The sequence below is a fragment of the Ranitomeya imitator genome, chromosome 1 (genome assembly GCF_032444005.1).
Source record: "Ranitomeya imitator isolate aRanImi1 chromosome 1, aRanImi1.pri, whole genome shotgun sequence".
Taxonomy (NCBI): domain Eukaryota; kingdom Metazoa; phylum Chordata; class Amphibia; order Anura; family Dendrobatidae; genus Ranitomeya; species Ranitomeya imitator.
Genome location: NC_091282.1, coordinates 32,096,383 through 32,109,166, shown reverse-complemented (window position 1 = coordinate 32,109,166; position 12,784 = coordinate 32,096,383).

Genomic DNA, 12,784 nt, shown 5'->3' with positions numbered 1-12,784 from the left:
CAGGATCCACCACTCACAATAGGTGATATCACAGCTCACTTCCTCCTCCTGTACAATGACTGATAACACCTCTATATACAGTAGATAACACAGGATCCACCATACACAATAGATGAAGTCAGAGCTCACCTCCTCCTCCTGTACAATGACTGATAACACCTCTATATACAGTAGATAACAGTGGATCCATCATTCACAATAGGTGATGTCACAGCTCACCTCCTCCTCCTCCTGTACAATGACTGATAACACCTCTATATACAGTAGATAGCACAGGATCCACCACTCACAATAGGTGATATCACAGCTCACTTCCTCCTCCTGTACAATGACTGATAACACCTCTATATACAGTAGATAACACAGGATCCACCATACACAATAGGTGATGTCAGAGCTCACCTCCTCCTCTTGTACAATGACTGATAGCACATCTATATATAGTAGATAACACAGGATCCACCATTCACAATAGGTGACGTCACAGCACACCTCCCCCTCCTGTACAATGACTGATGACACCTCTATATACAGTAGATAACAGTCGATCCACCATTCACAATAGATGATGTCAGAGCTCACCTCCTCCTCCTGTACAATGACTGATATCACCTCTATATACAGTAGATAACACAGGATCCACCATTCACAATAGGTGATGTCACAGCTCACCTCCTCCTCCTGTACAATGACTGATATCACCTCTATATACAGCAGGTAACACAGGATCCACCATTCACAATAGGTGATGTCACAGGACACCTCCTCCTCCTGTACAATGACTGATAACACCTCTATATACAGTAGATAACACAGGATCCACCATTCACAATAGGTGATGTCACAGCTCACCTCCTCCTCCTGTACAATGACTGATATCACCTCTATATACAGCAGGTAACACAGGATCCACCATTCACAATAGGCGATGTCACAGCTCACCTCCCCCTCCTGTACAATGACTGATAACACCTCTATATACAGTAGATAACACAGGATCCACCATTAACAAGAGGTGATGTCACAGGACACCTCCTCCTCCTCTTGTACAATAACGCCTCTATATACAGGTCCCATTGCAGAAACCACACCTAGTATGCACTTAGGACAGAAATGCAAGAAAAATCCATCATTCCCGTTGAGACTGACAAACTAAAGCCCTGCTCCTAATGCAGTGTCAGGACTTTGGAGGCAGTGATTGCCGCCTGCAGCTTCAGTGGCACAATATATCATTTTTTTTGCAGGTTCCAGAGTCCTGCCTGGCTGACTGAGCATCGCAGCTGGTCAATGGCTTCCTCTGCTTCCATGCAGGTTCCAAGTAGCAGGAATACCTCCCCACTTTAGACAAAACCTGCATCTGTGGCTAATCACAGATTCTCCCCTGCCTCTGCTCGGCCCCCTACACATACATGTTCAGCCTGTCCATGTTCTCAGGAAAGCAGGTGCATGGGCATAACTATAATAGGTGCAGGGGTTGCAATCGCACCCGGGTCCTGGACCCTAGCGGGGCTTGTAGAGACACGAGGGTCAGTGGGTGCTCTCGTCTGCTGGTCCGAGACCGCACGGACCAGGACTCATCCCACTGAATGGCCACTCTCCTTTCCCATTGGTAGAATACTACTCAGAAAACACAGGGTGAGGTTAAAACAGTGTGGCAATACTTTATTGAACCACAAAACAGGCAAATAACAGACAGATCAGGCCAAGCAAATACACAAGATGGTGCAAATTAGAGTCTCACCTTTATGCTGACTCACCCGGATAAGAGCAGCTGTGACTTCGGGGCTTCCAGGGCCCATGCCCCCACCATTGGCACCCTGCTTTTGGCTGGCACCCATAGAGAGGAGGTAACGACAAGATTAAGAATATTGACAGTCCATTGAGGCTTGTGGCCAGATGACTGGAGGGTCCCAACCTGGCTTCTCCGAATGTATCCATGGGGCCAGGTGACTGGAGGGTCTCGACCTGGTTTCCCTAAATGTATCCATGGGTTCAGTGATGGTCAATGGAGCAGATCTGTATCTCTCCGACTAGGGCCAAGGTCCCCTAAGCTTGCTTCCTGTAGAATTTTCAAATCTGTGTTCCCCTTGATGGAGCTATGGTGTCCTAGCTGTTGTTTTGTAGACTCTCACTGGAAACAGAGGCAGATTTCCTTTAGGCAATTTTCCACAGGATTGAGAAGAAGGTGGCAGGAGGTCAACTCTCATTGTTTGAGTATTTAATCAATCTGCATAATTTGATCCTACACTGTTTTGCATGTCAACAAGCTACATGATACAATGTGTAATCAACATACTAGCAAACATTGATTGTTCAATGACTCTGTGTACCTGTCCGCCAAGGATAGTAACAATAACTTGTAGGAGCTGATGTAAGAGGTAAACAGGAGCCATTCAACAATTCACAAACATTAATTTGAAGAGTCAACGTTCACACTCATATGACAAGTCTATGTTTCTTGACCCACCGAAGAAAAACACATAAATTTAATAGTCAACGTTCAGGTAATAGTTACCGTATGTCTCCTGGCCTGCTGAAAATATACATTTTGCATAATTAACCCCTTTACCCCCAAGAGTAGTTTGCACGTCAATGACCAGGCCAATTTTTACAATTCTGACCACTGTCCCTTTATGAGGTTATAACTCTGGAACGCTTCAACGGATCCTGGTGATTCTGACATTGTTTTCTCGTGACATATTGTACTTCATGATAGTGGTAAAATTTCTTTGATAGTACCTGCGTTTATTTGTGAAAAAAACAGAAATTTGGCGAAAATTTTGAAAATTTAGCAATTTTCAAACTTTGAATTTTTATGCAATTAAATCACAGAGATATGTCACACAAAATACTTAATAAGTAACATTTCCCACATGTCTCCTTTACATCAGCATAATTTTGGAACCAAATTTTTTTTTGTTAGGGAATTATAAGGGTTAAAAGTTGACCAGCAATTTCTCATTTTTACAACACCATTTTTTTTTAGGGACCACGTCTCATTTGAAGTCATTTTGAGGGGTCTATATGATAGAAAATGCCCAAGTGTGACACCATTCTAAAAACTGCACCCCTCAAGGTGCTCAAAACCACATTCAAGAAGTTTATTAACCCTTCAGGTGTTTAATAGGAATTTTTGGAATGTTTAAATAAAAATGAACATTTAACTTTTTTACACAAAAAATTTACTTCAGCTCCAATTTGTTTTATTTTACCAAGGGTAACAGGAGAAAATGGACCCCAAAAGTTGTTGTCCAATTTGTCCTGAGTACGCTGATACCCCATATGTGGCAGTAAACCACTGTTTGGGCGCATGGGAGAGCTCGGAAGCGAAGGAGCGCCGTTTGACTTTTCAAAGCAAAATTGACAGGAATTGAGATGGGATGCCATGTTGCGTTTGGAGAGCCACTGATGTGGCTAAACATTGAAACCCCCCACAAGTGACACCATTTTGGAAAGTAGACCCCCTAAGGAACTTATCTGGATGTGTGGTGAGCATTTGACCCACCAAGTGCTTCACAGAAGTTTATAATGCAGAACCGTAAAAATAAAAAATCATATTTTTTCACAAAAATTATATTTTTGCCCCCAATTTTTTATTTTTCCAAGGGTAAGAGAAGAAATTGGACCTCAAAAGTTGTTGTCCAATTTGTCCTGAGTATGCTGATACCCCATATGTGGCAGTAAACCACTGTTTGGGCGCATGGGAGAGCTCGGAAGGGAAGGAGCGCCGTTTGACTTTTCAATGCAAAATTGACAGAAATTGAGATGGGACGCCATGTTGCGTTTGGAGAGCCACTGATGTGCCTAAACATTGAAACCCCCCACAAGTGACACCATTTTGGAAAGCAGACCCCCTAAGGAACTTATCTAGAGGTGTGGTGAGCACTTTGACCCACCAAGTGCTTCACAGAAGTTTATAATGCAGAACCGTAAAAATAAAAAATCATATTTTTTCACAAAAATTATATTTTTGCCCCCAATTTTTTATTTTCCAAGGGTAAGAGAAGAAATTGGACCTCAAAAGTTGTTGTACAATTTGTCCTGAGTACGCTGATACCCCATATGTGGCAGTAAACCACTGTTTGGGCGCATGGGAGAGCTCGGAAGGGAAGGAGCGCCGTTTGACTTTTCAATGCAAAATTGACAGGAATTGAGATGGGACACCATGTTGCGTTTGGAGAGCCACTGATGTGCCTAAACATTGAAACCCCCCACAAGTGACAACATTTTGGAAAGTAGACCCCCTAAGGAACTTATCTGGATGTGTGGTGAGCACTTTGACCCACCAAGGGCTTCACAGAAGTTTATAATGCAGAGCCATAAAAATAAAACAAAATTTTTTTCCCACAAATATTATTTTTTAGCCCCCAGTTTTGTATTTTCCCTAGGGTAACAGGAGAAATTGGACCCCAAAAGTTGTTGTCCAATTTGTCCTGAGTACGCTGATACCCCATATGTGGGGGGGGAACCACCGTTTGGGCGCATGGGAGGGCTCGGAAGGGAAGGAGCGCCATTTGGAATGCAGACTTAGATGGAATGGTCTGCAGGCGTCACATTGCGTTTGCAGAGCCCCTAATGTACCTAAACAGTAGAAACCCCCCACAAGTGACACCATTTTGGAAAGTAGACCCCTCAATGAACTTATCTAGATGTGTTGTGAGAACTTTGAACCCCCAAGTATTTCACTACAGTTTATAACGCAGAGCCGTGCAAATAAAAAATATTTTTTTTCCACAAAAATTATATTTTAGCCCCCAGTTTTGTATTTTTCCAAGGTTAGCAGGAGAAATTGGACCCTAAATGTTGTTGTCCAATTTGTCCTGAGTACGCTGATACCCGATATGTGGGGGGGAACCACCGTTTGGGCGCATGGGAGGGCTCGGAAGGGAAGGAGCATCATTTGGAATGCAGACTTAGATGGAATGGTCTGCAGGCGTCACATTGCGTTTGCAGAGCCCCTAATGTACCTAAACAGTAGAAACCCCCCACAAGTGACCCCATATTGGAAACTAGACCCCTCAATGAACTTATCTAGATATGTTGTGAGAACTTTGAACCCCCAAGTATTTCACTACAGTTTATAACGCAGAGCCGTGAAAATAAAAAATCTTTTTGTTTTCCCACAAAAATTATTTTTAGCCCCCAGTTTTGTATTTTCCCAAGGGTAACAGGAGAAATTGGTCCACAAAAGTTGTTGTCCAATTTGTCCTGAGTACGCTGATACCCCATATGTGAGGGTAAACCCCTGGTTGGGCACACAGGAGAGCTCGGAAGGGAAGGAGCACTGTTTTACTTTTTCAACGCAGAATTGGCTGGAATTGAGATCGGACGCCATGTCGTGTTTGGAGAGCCCCTGATGTGCCGAAACAGTGGAAACCCCCCAATTATAACTGAAACCCTAATCTAAACACACCCCTAACCCTAATTCCAATGGTAACCCTAACCACACCTCTAACCCTGACACACCCCTAACCCTAATCCCAACCCTATTCCCAACTGTAAATGTAATCTAAACCCTAACCCTAACTTTAGCCCCAACCCTAACTGTAGCCCCAACCCTAACCCTAGCCCTAACCCTAGCCCTAGCCCTAACCCTAGCCCTAACCCTAGCCCTAACCCTAGCCCTAACCCTAGCCCTAATCCTAGCCCTAACTCTAGCCCTAACCCTAACCCTAGCCCTAACCCTAGCCCTAACCCTAGCCCTAACCCTAGCCCTAACCCTAACCCTATCCCTAACCCTAGCCCTAACCCTAACCCTAGCCCTAACCCTAGCCCTAACCCTAGCCCTAGCCCTAACCCTAGCCCTAACTCTAGCCCTAATGGAAAAATGGAAATAAATACATTTTTTTTATTTTTCCCTAACTAAGGGGGTGATGAAGGGGGGTTTGATTTACTTTTATAGCGAGTTTTTTAGCGGATTTTTATGATTGGCAGCCGTCACACACTGAAAGACCCTTTTTATTGCAAAAAATATTTTTTGCAATACCACATTTTGAGAGCTATAATTTTTCCATATTTTGGTCCACAGAGTCATGTGAGGTCTTGTTTTTTGCGGGACGAGTTGACGTTTTTATTGAAAACATTTTCGGGCACGTGACATTTTTTTATCGCTTTTTATTCCGATTTTTGTGAGGAAGAATGACCAAAAACCAGCTATTCATGAATTTCTATTGAGGGAGGCGTTTATACTGTTCCGTGTTTGGTAAAATTGATAAATCAGTTTTATTCTTCGGGTCAGTACGATTACAGCGATACCTCATTTATATCATTTTTTTATGGTTTGGCGCTTTTATACGATAAAAACTATTTTACAGAAAAAATAATTATTTTTGCATCGCTTTATTGTCAGGACTATAACTTTTTTATTTTTTTGCTGATGATGCTGTGTGGTGGCTCGTTTTTTGCGGGACAATATGATGTTTTCAGCGGTACCATGGTTATTTATATCTGTCCTTTTGATCGCGTGTTATTCCACTTTTTGTTCGGCGGTATGCTAATAAAGCGTTGTTTTTTGCCTCGTTTTTTTTTTTTTTTTTCTTACGGTGTTTACTGAAGGGGTTAACTAGTGGGACAGTTTTATAGGTCGGGTCGTTACGGACGCGGCGATACTAAATATGTGTACTTTTATTTATTTTTTTTTTTTTATTTATATGAAGAAATGTATTTATGGGAATAATATATATATATTTTTTTTTCATTATTTTGGAAATTTTTTTTTTTTTTTCAATTTTTTTTTACACATTTGGAAACATTTTTTTTTACTTTTTTACTTTGTCCCAGGGGGGGACATCACAGATCAGTGATCTGACAGTTTGCACAGCACTCTGTCAGATCACTGATCTGACATGCAGCGCTGCAGGCTTCACAGTGCCTGCTCTGAGCAGGCTCTGTGAAGCCACCTCCCTCCCTGCAGGACCCGGATCCGCGGCCATCTTGGATCCGGGGCTGGAGGAAGCAGGGAGGGAGGTGAGGAGACCCTCGCAGCAACGCGATCACATCGCGTTGCTGCGGGGGGCTCAGGGAAGCCCGCAGGGAGCCCCCTCCCTGCGCGGTGCTTCCCTGCACCGACGGCACATCGCGATCATGTTTGATCGCGGTGTGCCAGGGGTTAATGTGCCGGGGGCGGTCCGTGACCGCTCCTGGCACATAGTGCCGGATGTCAGCTGCGATAAGCAGCTGACACCCGGCCGCGATCGGCGGCGCTCCCCCCGTGAGCGCTGCCGATCGCTATGACGTACTATCCCATCCAGGGTCAGATAAGCCCAGGGCACCTCGACGGGATAGTACGTCTAAGGTCACAGAGGGGTTAAGGTTAAATACTGTGTCATCACATTGCTCGCCCATCTTTTTTTTTTTTTTTAAATCAGATATTTTTTATTAAACCATAAATATTGTACATAGACAATAAAAAGGAATACTTTGTTATCAGCAATATACAGATGTATAATACTTTTTTAGAAAACTTATTTAGTCCCAAACCAAACTCCCACCCCCCTTCCCCCCACCCTCTAGAGACCTGTCAAGAGTCGCCCCCCCCCTACTACATCATATATAAAAGTACAAGAAAAGAAAGATGACTTGTCAATAATACTCCCAATGGGGCAAAAGGCCTTTAGATCACATTGATTCAAGCCACGGGTTCCACAACCTGTCAAAGAGGTCCATCTTGTTCCTCCTAGCGTAGATACTCCTCTCCAAAGCAATAATATGGTCCACTTGCTTCATAAAGTCTCTCCTTGTTGGTGGCTCTTCCCTAATCCAGAATTTGGCGATCAACTTTCGTGCAATAAATAACAGTCTAGCAATAAACATTTTATACAACTTATCAGTTATAATCTCCTCCACATAGCCCAAAACACATACCAAAGGATCCCGCGGCACAGTGCAACTGTATGCCAGTCCCACTTTATTCAGCACCACCACCCAGAAGGAGGACAACCTGGGGCACTGCCACAACATATGAAGGATGCCCGCCTCGGACTGCGAGCATCTAGGGCATTCTGAATCAGGTCTCAAACCGGCTTTGAATAATATGTCCGGGGTTCTATAAGCCCTATGAATAACAAATAATTGTGACAGCCTCCCAGGCTCGCTCATTGATATCCTGGGCACATAGTCCAGTACTGATTCCCAGTGGTCATTATCAATCGCCCCCAGGTCAGCCTCCCATTTCGCCCTTGCTCTGATAGGGTGCTCCTCCAAAAAAAGAGAATAGAAGGAATTCATATATTCCCGAGATCACCCCCTTCGTGCCTCCCCCTACAAGGATAAAATCCAGCATAAGATCCACCTGGATCTCCACGGGTCCTCTCCTACACTGTGCTCGGCATGCGTGAGAAAGACGGCGGTATTGAAACATCTCAGAGTCCGGGAGTAAAAACTCTTCCTGCAATGCCTCAAAGTTTCTAATTCTGCCCTGGTGTAAAATCTGGCCCATCCGAAAGATGCCTGCCTCCTTCCAAATATGAAATCCCTCCATCTGTCTAAACTCTTGTAGGAAACAGTTATTCCAAATGGGTGAGAATCTAGTAAGTGCCCGCACTCCCCTATTCCCCTTAACTTTGTCCCAAACCTTGTGGGTGAGCCTAATAGTACAAAATTTAGAGCCCTTCTCTCGGAAATGTCCCCCCTCCAGACCCTCACTCAATACCTTCGTCCCAATCAGTGATTTCAGGCTGCAAGGTGCCCGCGTCCCACCTGACACATCTCCCCATCCCTTGAAATGATGACACTGTGAAGCCAAAAAATACAACCACGGATTAGGCAGTGCCACCCCTCCCTCCGTCTTTGGTCTTTGTAGAGTTTCCTGTTTAAATCTGGGGCTCTTTCCACCCCCTATTCAGCTCGCCAAACAAAGATCTAATCCTCCGAAATCTGTTCTGCGATATCCATATAGGGGAGTTGTGCAGCACATAAAGTAGCTGCGGCATCACAATCATCTTTATCAGGTTTATCCTGCCGATTACTGATAAATGTAACTTTTTCCACGCCTGGACCTTAGTACGTATTTTACGCAAAAGAGGTGCCAAATTCAGTTCCTCAAAACTAGTCAAAGGGAGAGCGATCTGGATCCCCAAGTATTTAAATTTATCAACTAGCCTCAAGCTTGTGGAAGAGTCCCCCCCTCCACCGACACCACAATCCCCATCTATCAACATCATATTCAATTTTTCCCAATCGATCCTTATGCCCGAGTAACTCCCGAATTCCTCAATAATGGCTTCCGTCTTAACCAGGGTCTCCTCAGAATCCTCCAAGAAAAGCAGAATATCATCAGCGTATAACGCTACTTTTTCTTCTGCCTCCCCGTACATAAAACCCCTCACCTCCCGGGACCCTCTGATCTTCGCAGCGAGGGGTTCCACCGCCAAGGCAAAGAGCAGCGGGGACATAGGGCAGCCCTGTCTAGTACCCCTAGACAAAGAAAAGGTCTCAGTGAGAGCGTCATTCACTCTAATTTTGGCCACCGGAGAAGAGTACAACAGCCGCACCCACGAAATAAATTTAGGTCCAAACCCCATTCGTTCCAGTACTGACCACAAATAGCTCCACTCCACGCAATCAAAAGCCTTATGGGCGTCTAAGGATACCACAACCCGTTTACCGACATTATCAGAAGGGATTTGCAAATTTAAAAACAACCTTCTCAGATTGAGTGCCGTTGATTTGTTGGGCATAAAGCCTGACTGATCCGGGTGAACCAGTCTGTCAATCACCCTGGACAACCTATTTGCCAAAGCTTTTGCCAGTATCTTAATGTCGGCCATCAAAAGTGAGATTGGTCTATAGGATTCTGGTAGTTGTGGGTCCTTGTCGGCCTTAGGGATAACGACCACAATAGCCTCTCTCATTGATAAAGGTAGCTCCCCTCTTTCCAATGATCTATTATACACCTCCGACAATTTGGCCAACAAAGTTTCTTTCAGTACCTTATAAACCTCAGCTGGAATATCATCCGCCCCCGGAGCCTTACCCCCAGCAACACCCGCCAAAGCGGCCCCCAATTCTTCCTCCCCAATCGGCTCCTCCAACACCTCACATTCTTCTCTGCTCAACCTAGGCAGGTCAATCCCCTCCAAGTAACCCGTCATGTCCTCAGCCCCCCTCTCCACACTAGAAGTATATAATTTATCATAGAATTTTCTAAACACTTCCAGAATTTGCTCCCCCCGAGTAACCAATGTTCCATCCTCCGTCTTAATGGAGTAGACATGCGAGGAGTCCCTCTGTGCGGCCGCCACTACCGAAAGTAAATGCCCCACCTTTTCCCCCTCTGAATAGAAAGATGCTCTTTGAAAAGCCCGCAATCTCTCCGCCTTTCTCAAATATAATTGGTTGACTTCCTGTTGAGCCTTTCTCATCCGACTCTGAGACTCCCTAGTGCAATGGGCCCCCAATGCCGCCTCAGCTGCCTTCAGTTCCTCCAGGACAGCTTGATCCTGTACTCTAGTCCTTGTCTTGTGTCGTGAAATGTCCCGAAACAAAATGCCCCTTAAATACGCCTTCATAGTGTCCCATACTACATGACATTCCGCCCTACCATCGTTAATCTTAAAAAACTCCTCTATCTCAGCCCCTACCCTTTCCATGTCCAAGAGTTGTAATCAGGAGGGGTGAACCTTCCATCCCATCTTCCGTGATCCAACCTGTTCTGATAGCTTTAATGAGACCTGAACTGGACTATGATCTGATAGAATCCTGGGACTATATTCCACCCCACTTAACAGTTCGTTCATCCCATCATTACCCAAGGCGACATCGATTCGAGACATAGAACCATACGTGGTCGAGTAACAGGAGTAAGAATATGTATTAACATTGCGAACCCGCCATAAGTCAATCCAGCCTGTTTCTCTAAGATAGTTCCCAAAAGGAGTGCCGTTCCCGTCCCTGCGTAGTGGAGCGTGATTACTCTTATCCCAGTGGTCGTCAGCAATGTTGTTCACATCTCCCACCACTAGAAGGGGAACCCCGACCCACCCTCTCATATGCTCCAAAATCTCTTGAATTTTCTTACCAGAATACGGCGGGGGTATATATAGTGAAACAATGCAAATCAAACTGTTAAAAACTTTACACACTAAAAGGACATATTGACCATCTTTATCAGTTTTTACCTCAACTTCCTCAAATGGAGTACTTGTATGGATCAAAACAGACACCCCCCTTGCATAATTAGAGAACGTCGAGTGATACGCCCTGCGCACCCATCGCTTCTGTAACATATCAACTTTTTCCTCCACTAAATGAGTTTCTTGCAGGCATATCACCGAGGGCCTTTGTTTCAATAGGTACTGAAATATTGCCGCACGCTTAGTAGCATCCGCTAGCCCCCTAACATTCCAACTTATAATATTAACATTCCCTCCCATTTCCTTAAAGAAAGATATAAGATGAGAATCGTCTCTCCCAGGTCTCCACCAGTTTTTGCACCGATGCCGAGTAGTCCGGATAAATGGAGATCCGATTTCCGTTTATGCTCAGGCCGTCACTGAGCCTAGCCTTCCTGAGTAGGGTTTCCCGATCCCAGTAGTCCAAAATTTTTGCCAATATAGCTCGAGGGGCAGAGCCAGGCGGCAGAGGGCGAGTGGGGACTCGATGAGCCCTCTCCACCGAGAAATGGTTGGTAATGTCTGCTCCTCCCACCGAGTTCTTAAGCCATGCCTCAATATATTCAGTGGGGTTGTTTCCCTCCACCTTCTCCGGCACCTCGATTATTCTTAAATTGTTTCTCCGAGATCGATTTTCCAAATCATCTGTCTTGAATTCTAACTCTGCGATTCGTTGAATATATTTCTTTTCTCTTTTTAACAGTTCGTTTGTCTGATCCTCCACACTGCCCACGCGCTCCTCCACCACCTCCACTCTTTTCTCCACTTTGCGCATAGCAGAGTTAAGGGACTTCATTTCAACTGTCAGATCATCCACCCTTAGATTCAGCGCGGCCAAAGCAGATTTGCAGTGTATAACAACAGAGAAAATGTCATGCAGCGTTGGTTCCCCCATACTTGGCTGCTGCACCTCATCAGAATTATTAGTCTGCACAGGGCTAGCAGCAGGTGTCACATTTTCTGCACTGTGCACTCCCTGCGCCCTCCCTGGGGAACGTTGCACCTCCACTTCACTGGGGCTAACTTACCCTCCTCTTTTCTGCCTCATCAGGGTTTCCTCCTCACCAAGCCCCTCTGGACCCAGCAGCAGGGCTCCCCCCTCCTCCGTGCGGGCAAATCGCACCAGCTTGGCTATTACCTCCAGCCTCCGGCGGTATGAAGCGCTGGCTCTGGCCGCCTCCTCCTCTGCCACGGCGCCATTTTGGGTTCTCGCGCCGGCTGCAGGCGCCGACTGCTTTCGGCGTGGCATCTCCGCTCCTCAACGCTCGTTGTCTCTGGTGCTTTCTCCCTCTCGCCGGGGACTTGCGGGGCCTCTCTGCCCGGTTTTCGGCGTTCGGCGCACCCATCGCTTCTGTAACATATCAACTTTTTCCTCCACTAAATGAGTTTCTTGCAGGCACATCACCGAGGGCCTCTGTTTCAATAGGTACTGAAATATTGCCGCACGCTTAGTAGCATCCGCTAGCCCCCTAACATTCCAACTTATAATATTAACATTCCCTCCCATTTCCTTAAAGAAAGATATAAGATGAGAATCGTCTCTCCCAGGTCTCCACCAGTTTTTGCACCGATGCCGAGTAGTCCGGATAAATGGAGATCCGATTTCCGTTTATGCTCAGGCCGTCACTGAGCCTAGCCTTCCTCAGTAGGGTTTCCCGATCCTGGTAGTCCAA